The sequence below is a fragment of the Eucyclogobius newberryi genome, unplaced genomic scaffold, assembly GCF_026437365.1.
Source record: "Eucyclogobius newberryi isolate DKJ021-1_F unplaced genomic scaffold, fEucNew1.0.hap1 SCAF_14, whole genome shotgun sequence".
Lineage (NCBI taxonomy): Eukaryota > Metazoa > Chordata > Actinopteri > Gobiiformes > Gobiidae > Eucyclogobius > Eucyclogobius newberryi.
In genome coordinates, this window is record NW_027315768.1 from 6,449,285 (window position 1) to 6,459,908 (window position 10,624).

The 10,624-nt window shown below is 40.7% G+C and overlaps 1 long non-coding RNA gene across 1 annotated transcript; it reads left to right on the forward strand.

Annotated features, from left to right (window-relative positions):
* Nucleotides 1–252: 252 nt before the first annotated feature.
* On the forward strand, nucleotides 253–1,665 carry LOC140359139 (uncharacterized). The gene is made up of 2 exons (XR_011926826.1): nucleotides 253–329; nucleotides 1,554–1,665. It is a non-coding gene; the product is annotated as an uncharacterized lncRNA (long non-coding RNA).
* Nucleotides 1,666–10,624: the final 8,959 nt, after the last annotated feature.

Below are 10,624 nucleotides of genomic sequence, written 5' to 3' on the forward strand. Positions count from 1 at the left end.
GACCAGCCTCCTGCTGGTGCCCAGAGTCAGGACTAACCACGGACCAGCCTCCTGCTGGTGCCCAGAGAGGACTAAACATGGACCGGCCTCCTGCTGGTGCCCAGAGTCAGGACTAACCACAGACCAGCCTCCTGCTGGTGCCCAGAGTCAGGACTAAACATGGATAATCTGCATTTCAGTTTAATGCACCTAAAATCTAGAACAGTCTTCCTGAAGATGTGAATCTACTACAATGGCAATGTTTAAATCTAAGCTAAAAACTGTTTGGTTTAGCTGTGTATATGACTGAAATGATCTTCTTTGCCCTCTTCTCTTTTATGTCTTAAACTGTTTTGTGATTTGGGGTTTCTGTCATGTCTTTGTGATTTTACTTAAAGGTTGAATAGAGGATTTTTCGCAGATTTGAGAAATCGACTGTATTTTAAAAACACTCACACTCACCCCAACCCTCCCGTTCTTTCTGTGAGGCCGTCTACCATCAACAGTGCTGCTGCTACATCGCATCGCATCCCTTGTCTCCACAGATTTCCGTCTCTTCTGAGCCAACTTGAACACTTTTTCTGTCCCTCAGCCAAGTTTGTACTTCGCGGTCCGAAGCATGGAGCTACAATGAAGGAACTCGCTGCTAGCTTCGCTAAACACACACAGGCATATCAACCACACATGCACAATCAGGAGAACATGCTGATATCTTGGAAACAAGCCCGAACGAGCCTGCAGGTGTACACTAGCACGCAGGGAATGATTGACATGTGGCAGAACTAATCAGCTGTCCAAGGAAATGAGATTCTGATTGGTCGCCAAAATCCTCTATTCAACCTTTTTAATACTAAAAGCTGTGGTTGTGTTTAGGGCTGCAACGAATAATCGAGTAAATCGAGTAAACAGAGTAACTGAGTTACAAAAAAGCTTTGATTATCATTTTATAGCCTCAATGATTTGTTTGATTAACATTTTAATTAAAAACATGTGAATCTGTGGCGCGCGGGGCACAAGGTTCGACTTGTAGCACTTTTGTCTCACACAGAGCTTGTTCCGCTCTGACCTGTGGCAAAAACACCAACAGAGGAGAGAGTGGCGTGTTCTAAACTGACAAATGTGACTGGAAAGCAGAGTTTAGTTTTGTGAATGAGCACGGAGTTTTGAGTTGTAACTCTGCAGTCATTTTGCAGCATGCGCTCCGTGTCCCGTTCAGTTTAGCCTCCAGGTCTTCGTCCCATCTTCACAGACTTTGTGTGAATGTGTTATTTTAAGCAGAAACTCCCTATTTTTTATTTGTATATTACAATGAAGTCATTGTAAAAGATAGATACACTCACAGACATGTACAGAGGCAGATGGCGCACTGACGTCTAGGGAAGGTCAAACAAGGGAAAGATCAATCTAAAAGCGATGTGCCCATCGTGTCACACTGGCAATGTCAAAAAAATATGAGAAAGTGTCTGCCAGTGTGGTTCAATAGATTTGGTTTTCCATCTGGCGGATCGCTAAGCATGAACACAATTTATGATTCATGTCAGCAAAATTGTTAAATTGAATGAATAGAAATTAAGGTTTTGTGATTTCTGTCATGTCTTTGTGATTTTAATGCATTTTCTCCTGTTGTGTCAAGCACTTTGAATTGCCTTGTGTACAAATTGTGCTCTACAAATAAACTTGCCTTGCTTTGCCTTACCACGTCCCTTGCAAATGGTATCAAATGGCAAGATGGCGGCGGATGCCGTGAGTGGTTTGGAAGGCTCCACTCTTGAGCACAAGTTTAGTAACAACATCGCCATTTTTATATTTCACTTTTTAATAAGTGCACCTTTTAAGCTTTGACCAATTGTCGCTTCAAAAGAAACCAGCGTGGCAAAGTTGGGCTAGATTTCCTATACCTGTCCACCCTTGTCACCTGCTGTGTCCTAGCACTGATCCCTTCTGTTCTCACTGGTGATACACCTCTAAGCTCTCTACAAAACAAGAGCAAACACGACGCGGCGACCGATCTTATGGGAATACTGAACGAAAAAGTTAAGCTTACCTTTTTTGGACTTGGCTATGCCACCATCTATTCCTACGTTTCCGCTGTCAATAGAGAACCACCGGATCAATGTAAAGTCACAAAATGCCCAATACACCCACGGACATTGGCTCAAACACTGCTGGTGCTACTACTTCTGTCAGGGGACATACACTTAAACCCCGGGCCCTTACTCCATGAACCGGAGGCAACAGTAGAGCATAGTGCCCATACTATAGCCGATACCCCGTTAATATTGCCCCAATTGCCATCCATAACATCGGAGTCACAGGAACTCACCCAGGTCGTGTTTTTGCGTGGCCAACTTGGAGAAGCGGCTGCTACCAACAACACGGTGACACTCCGAGGGATGGTTGAGACGGGCATCTGGAGACCCTTACATGTGGATAATACAGCGGGGATCACTCTGACACCCCCCATCAAAGCTGTCAGAGCTGGAAAGTCCTGTACATCCTCCGCTGGTGTGGTCGAGCTGCGCCGTGGTTCCACGCTACAGCACCAGACTCAAACTTCGAAAGTTGAGTTTAACATCCGGCGGTGTCATTCAGCGAGCTTCACTTCATCAGAAACAGAACCATGTATTACATCTGGCAGCACTGGTCTGTCCACTGCTGCTTTTTGCTTGCCTGACCAGCCTTTCCCAACACGTTTTGACAGACTACTTTACAAAACCTGAGGGTCTGGGATCCAACCCAGACGCGCCAATTTCCAAAGGGAGTGATTGACAGGCGGATTAACCAATCAGACAAACGCATTGTCCGTTCGTGTCTAAACAAACATGGTGGATTACGAGGAAAGGATAAAAATAACACAGACTGAGAAACGTTGCCAACTTCTGCTGAGTCAACAAGCGACGCACAAAACTCTGTAAATCTGAGGTAAATTAAGTTATATATTTTGATCTGAATGTTCCGAAAATATTTGAGAGATGTCTTCCACATTTGAGAGACAGGTGACACAAAGTCTTCCGCATTTGAGAGACACGTGACACAAAGTCATCCGCATTTGAGAGACACGTGACACAAATTAGCGGCGGTGGTTGGACCGGTAAATGTTGGAAAGTTTTTGACGCCTACCAATGGTCCAAATCCAGACCGAGACGCATTCGAACAGAATGTGGGCGGGGCTGGCGGGTCAGGCAAGCTTTTTGCGACTCAGGCAGCTCTCGTGCTACACCTGCAAACTGTAAACAAAGACGGTATCCCGCGAGGGACAGAACACCTAATCGTGCAACGCTCAAACCACGCACAAGTTATTTGGAATCCTGACACAAAACCAAAGGGATTTTTTGGTGGACATATTAATGTTAGACGTTTATTAACTGATTCGAATTTGGACTTTCTGTGCATCACTGAAAGCTGGTTGAGTCAACATACTCCAATGCACTTGATTGACATTCCAGGATACAACTGCTGCAGAAGAGACAGGGAGCAAAGAAGGGGTGGGGGGGTGTTAATTATACATCAGAGAACAATTTAAGTGTAAAGTGATTAATATGAATGTGAACTTGGAATGTCTCGGTCTGAAATTGTCATTGTCTTCAAATATGAAATTCAATCTAATTGTTGTATATAACCCACCATCAGGTGGCGCAAACTTTTGTGATGAGTTCAGAAATGTTCTTTTAAATATTGACAATGGTACTGAATGCATAATTCTGGGTGACCTGAACATAAATTGGATTGACAAAAACACACTAAAATCAGTGGAAGATAAATAAAAATATAAACAGTTGGTCGATAAGCTAACCAGAATCAAAAGGCAAAGTGAAACTCTAATTGATTTGATTCTTGCAAATAGACCAGAGACGATAGTTAAAATATACAATTTTATTACAGGGCCGGCATAACATGATTCTGTTGGCAAGAAAACTGACCAAAAAGCGTTTTCTCAATCATAAAAACTCAGAACCTAAAATTCAGACAGGGATTCCAAAAGCAAACATTAATGATTTTGAAGGGGAGCTGAACCAAATTGACTGTGATATTGTTACAAATGAATCTAACTTAAATCAATGTACCAACATATTTACAAATGAATTAAGCAATATAATAAAAATACACCAAATTCTGGAAAGGTAAACCAAAAAAATGCACTCTTCCATGGTTCAGTAGTGAAATTTGTCAGCTAATGAAAAAAGAGACCTTGCACTTAAAAAAATCATTAAAGACAAAAAATGGAACAGATCATCTTATTTACACTGGCCTTAGAAATCAAGTCATCAGTCAGCTTCGCAAAGCAAAAAACAATTTCTTCACTAGAAAAATTGAAGAGGAAAATACATCAACAGTTAGATTGTCTCAAAGTGCATGAAAAGGTCATTAGTGACAACGAGTCAATGGCAAATGCTTTAAACTATTTCTTTATTGATTCAGTGCACCAACTGGCAAGTCACTTTAAAAACACTCTGTCAAATCCTAAAGAACACCTGGATAACACTAACCTATTTAAAATAGAGGAAGTATCTTGTGACAAAGTGAAGAAAATAATTTCAAATAATGAGCAACTCAATGTCAAAGGACTTCCATGATATTAGTGCAGCTCTGAAAAAAACACCAAGACACTCTTCTCAAACCCATCACACATATGGTGAATCTTTCTATCCACTCAAACACTTTCCCTCAATGCTGGAAGGTTGCTGTTGTCACCCCAATCCACAAGTCAGGTGAAAAGGACGATCCCAACAACTACAGGCCTATTGCATCCTGCCTGTTGTGTCCAAAGTCCTGGAGAAGGTCATTGCAGAACAACTGATAGAACATCTCAAGTCAAACCAACTGCTGCATCCCCAGCAGTTTGGGTTCAGACAAAAGTACAGCACAGACACTGCCAATTGCTTTCTGTTAGAGAAGATCAAGAATTGTCTGGACAAAGGCCAAGTTGTTGGTGCAGTGTTTTTAGATCTTAAAAAGGCCTTTGATACTGTGGACCACAGCATCTTATTAGACAAGCTCCAGTCCTTTAAAATCTCATCCAACACACTACAGTGGCTGAAAACATATCTTGAATGCCGACTGAGGCCTAATAACATGGGGGTACCGCAAGGTTCTGTGCTGGAACCTTTGCTGTTGCCTTTGCTGTTCATATATATATATATATATATATATATATATATATATATATATATATATATATATATATATATATATATATATATATAAATGACCTCTCAGACTGCTGCCAAGGCGTAAACTTTCAGCTCTATGCCGATGACATCCATGTGTCTGCCAAAACTTCTGCCAAAACTTCCAGGGCAGCAGCTGACACAGGCACTATCTAACATCTCCTCTTGGCTTGAGCAATCATATTTATCCCTAAATGTAAAGAAAACCGTTGCGATATGTTTTTCCTTAAAATCACGACCTTTGAATGACCCCTTTCCCTATCCATAAATGACCAAACAATCCAAGAAGTAAAATAATCTAAATATCTAGGGATCATAATTGATAGCAACTTAAAGTTTCAAAGTCATGTAAAGTACATCTGTAAAAAACTAAAAACAAATTTGAGCTGTCACATCAAGCAGCTCTGCTGTACTTACATGCAATGATTTTTTCACACCTCTCATATTGTCTGACCTCATGGTCACAAACATCTGCATCCACACTCAAACCTGTAATATCTTTGTACAAGCAGGCAATCAAGATGTTGTGGCACCATTGTGATATCATCCAAAAGCACAAACTTTTTACATTTGAGAATTTAGTAAATTTTAGCACATTGAAACTGTTTTTTAAATGTTTACATAATCATGCGCCTCCACTGTTTTCTGGTTTGCCGACTGTGGAACTCACTCCCCACACATTTAAAACTGCAGACTGACATGTGCACCTTTATTAGGTGTTTGAAACTGTGGCTGAAATCAGGACAGAACTGTGCACATGGTGATGTATAAAATGAAATGTATTGTATATTGTTTGTAAATTTTGTATTGTTTTAATTCTAAAAGCCTCATATGGACAGATGTTGAAAATTAGCATATTTTGCTATAACACTTAAAACATTGCATCTGGTTCGTCCTAAATGCTATTTCCATATTAAATAAATAAATAAAATATCACATCCCTCGCAAGTGCTATCTAGTTCCATGTTGAGGCCAGCTCTCCCCATGCAATGCTTTCTGCTTATTGTTTTGCTTTTATGTTTCATGCCTCGCGTATTTATGCCACCCTCTACGTCATTATTGCCACGCGCCGCGTCATTATTGCCATATGCCACGTAATTCTTGCCTCACGCTGTCATTATTGCCTCATGCTATGTCATTATTGCCTCACGTATGTCATTATACCTCATGCTAAGTCATTATTGCCTAACGTATATCATTATTGCCTCATGCTAAGTCCAAATTGCCTAACCCTATGTCATTATTTTGTCACACTATGTCATTATTGCCTCACGCTATGTCATTATTGCCTCATGTTATGTTTATTGCCACACGCTATGTCATTATTGCTTCACACTGATTTTTGTTGTTGTGTTTCTTTTAATGGCGGTGGGCAAGCTAACTGGAAAGGTGCATTTACCGCCACCTACGTCTTCAAAGTATGTGTTTTACGCTATACCGTTACGCTATATCACGCTGTCATTATAGCCTCATGCTATGATTATCGCCCTGCGCTATGACATTCTTGCCTCACACATTACACTGTCATTACACTGTCATTATGATTTTCTATGAGAGTGTTTTTTATAAGTTATCTGTTTTTTTTAAATTATTATTTACTTCTGTACCTACTTTGTGTTGCAACACTGGAATTTCCCCATTGTGGGACAAATAAAGGCTTATTTTATCTTATGTCATTACGCTGTGTCATCATTACGCTGTGTCATCATTACGCTGAGTCATTACACTGTCCTTACACTGTCATGTAATGACACCGTGTCATTATCTTTTTTCCATTTCATCTCATTTGTCCTTGCCGGACATTTCATCTCATTCATCCCCACTGGACATTTAATCTCATTTCATCCCTGCTGGACATTACATCTTTTTCGTACCAACTGGACATTTATTATTGATAATTTTTTTCAATAAAAAAACAAACAATTAAACACCAAAGAGAACATAGCAAATACTATAAATAGACATCCAAATCTAGGGCAAACAGAGTTCAGTCCATCTTCAGCTTGGTGATTTTCCCCCCCATTTTCCATATGCCAATGATAATATCGGTCTAGTCCTTGATCGTCGTCGGATTAGTTTGAGTAATACGTTTTTTGTGATGGCCTTTTTCCCTGAACCCAGGAATATATTCCATATACCATTTTTTCAATTAAATCCAATTTATTTTGTTATGCCCACAATCACAACAGCAGTTGCCTCGAGGAGCGACAGTGAAAAACAGATTAAACAATGTTCATAGAGACTTGGCAATGTCCCAGCATTCCGTGTCCTTAAACAAATGTGGCGCAGCAGCCCTAATGCCGGTACAACTGAGATAAACCCCAAAAAAGATTTTTTTTTTCAAATGTGTGATTTTCGTTTTTTTGCAGAATGTGCTAGTTGAAGTTATGAATAAGCCCCTGTGTGCTTCAGATAACACTATTGGTTGTCTTAAACGTATACATTAAGCTGTTAAAAATGTGGAGTTTTCGGGTCTTTTTCCTGCTCTCCTGGGGGGCATCACCTTTTTCTAGCCAACGTATTGTTTACATTTTCCACCAATCAGCTGTGATCTGCATGGCTACAGCTGCGTGCTCCGTGCTCATTACTCCAGACCGTCTTCAGAGCACAGTCTTCAGAGCTTACATTTCCTGGACTACATTGCAACGGAACTGTTTACTCAGGTACACTTTTACTTTATTACTAAATTATTGCTTTAACGCTGTGTTTTAAGGCGGTCTCGTGATCACTTTAGAATCTTACTTGTCTGCTCTGGTGGAGCTAATGCTAAGCTAACATGTTGCTTCAGTGCACTCTGCAATACGGGCTTAATGTGACTACTTGCTGTTATCACCATGTTATCGGGTTATTTTTCGGCGTGGGTTGGCCCGTGGGTTGTGTGGGTCGTGCTTTGTGTGTGTTTTATGGTGCTAAACCGGCTGTTAGCCCCACAGCCCGGAGCTAAACGCAGCTATTCGGAGCTAAGTTGTAAGCTAAACTTTGCTATGTTATCGGGTTATTTTTCGGCGTTTTGTCTGTACAAATGATATACTTATATAGTATTTCTTGACCTGTGGGTTGTGTGGGTTGTGCTTTGTGTGTGTTATATGGTGTTTTGCGTTAGTTTTAGAAAATAAAAAAAACTAGAAATAGAAAAAAACTACAACTCCCGATACCACTTCTGGTCACGTGGCTTACGTACGTCGCACGTCACGCACGCACTGCGTCACTCGAACCAATCATGCGCTTGCCTGGCCATTATCAGCTTCCTGTGTGTCTCTGTGCACGGTGTTGGGAGAGACGACAGGACGGCTGAACCAGGTAAGCTTTGCGACTAAAACACCCGCTTTTAATCACTTTAATGTGCGCTGGTTTTAAACTCGAGTGTATGTTCATGTTTTGGTGTGCTGTTCTGCAAGTGTTTTGCTTTTACGAGCAGTGTTATCTCAAGTGAGCTAGCTAGCATCGCTAGCCGAGGGCAGATGTCCCAATATCTCCGCGTTTTGCATCTTAAATACACCGTTAACGTCACAATGTGAACTGTTATCTGTGAAGCGTGTTATTCCCATATTACTGTTAACCCTAATCCTTTTATTCCCCCTTTTCAGAATTGGCAAAGACACCCTGACTGACATAATCAAACACTATGACGAAAATGGAGCAACACCACGGTTGAGGAAGAAGCGCCCACAGCCACATTCACGCAGGTTCATCAGTCATGAAGTGATTCACACCGTTGTGGAGTTTATCAAAAACTATGCAGAAGTCCATTCCATAATGCTACCTGGTCGACATCCTGGCCATAGGGACTGGCATGTGAAGTTGCTCCCAACCCATGTGACAAAGGCCTCTACGTGAAGTCTGCTAAGGAGCTTGGTAAGTGTAAAACATTATTTTGGTGATTTTCATGTTTTAATGATTATTTTTGAGTATAATTAACCATAAGCAACATCTGTTTTTCAGGTGAGCCTGCAGTTTGTAAATCAAGCTTCAGATCACTGTGGAAACAGCTTCTCCCACACATCAGAAGCTGCAGGCCACGCACAGATCTCTACAACAGAATCTAATGTGCTGTCTTTGGACCCTCACCGCCAGCAAGCAAAGACATCAGGATGCATTACAGCTTTGACTTTGCACAGCAGGTACTAATAATAGTGCAAATGCAGAAGAGCAATTATAGAGACATATACGTCTTAATCAAATGTTATATGTATTAATCTAATCTCCTTTCTCTCTGTCTACTACAGATACACTTTCCGTCCAACCCTCTGCAGCCGGGTCCAAGCTTCACTACACAATGGACATCCACTTCCTCATTGCTGGCCACACCAAATTCTCCCCTGATTGCGGCTTTGGACTTATCAAGCGAGCATACATGAAGACCAGGGTTGACACTTTGGAAGACATCAATGAGGTTAGTTTATATTATTTGACTACTGTAATGTGTAAACATTAGCCTGGCAAAACTTCAGTGCTGCTCTCTGCTTAAGATATGTTTCTACTGTTCTCATTTTTTTTACATTGTCGCCCTTGTCATCAGGTAGTGGAAAACAGCTCTCCTGAGTCTCACCTGAATATCCCACAGCTTGTTGGAACGGCGGATGGCAAAGTGTTTGTCAAGAACTTCGACTGGCAGAAGCATTTGAGTCCCTTCTTCAGACGGCTTCCAAAGATCAAGAGTTATCAGCACTTCAGGTATTTATATTGAAACTCTCACATTGTGTTAAAAAGAAAAAAAAAATGTTAATGAGTGTTATGTGAAATAGTTAGCCATTTCTTAAATGTCCTGTTATTTGTTTACAGCTTTGATGCCAAGAGACCAGGTGTGGTGCTTGCGAAAAGTCACGTGAAGAAGTGAAGCAGAACCAGTGGAATTTCAGCTACTACGCAATTCAGCTGTTGTGCCTCTGGTTGACAATCTCCATGTCCTGGTCCCACCAGGACTGAACTTTGACAGGCAGACCTATCTGCATGAAAAAATCAGGCCTTTCTGTGTAACATTAAAGGCTATCTTATCTTTTTTGATATTTTGTTTACACATCAAGGAGCAACTGAAGTTTGGATATGTAAAACCTCAGACTGATCGGATTAATATTAAGCTTACACCAGTAAGTGTAAAAAGTGAAAAATTTGCCATTTAGAAACGATTTTTGATTTTGACAATTTTCATCAAACCTGAATAACTTTTCACAAATCCATTAACAATACCAACACCAACGATGAATTAAATACATAAAACTTTTAATAATGAAATATAATGACATTGCACTTGATACGATTACACACAGGTCTGAGGGCAACATTCATTTTAGAGCAATACTGTATTTACATTAATCTGTTTCACTATCTTCTGACATGACAGCTGCATCATTATCCTGAGGTTCGTTAGAACAGTTATTACATTGACAAAGGTCAGTGCAGACAAGTTGAGAAGACCTACAAGAACACCCATTTGACTCGCATTTGTTTGTGCGACACTGGCAGTTTATGACTTTCAG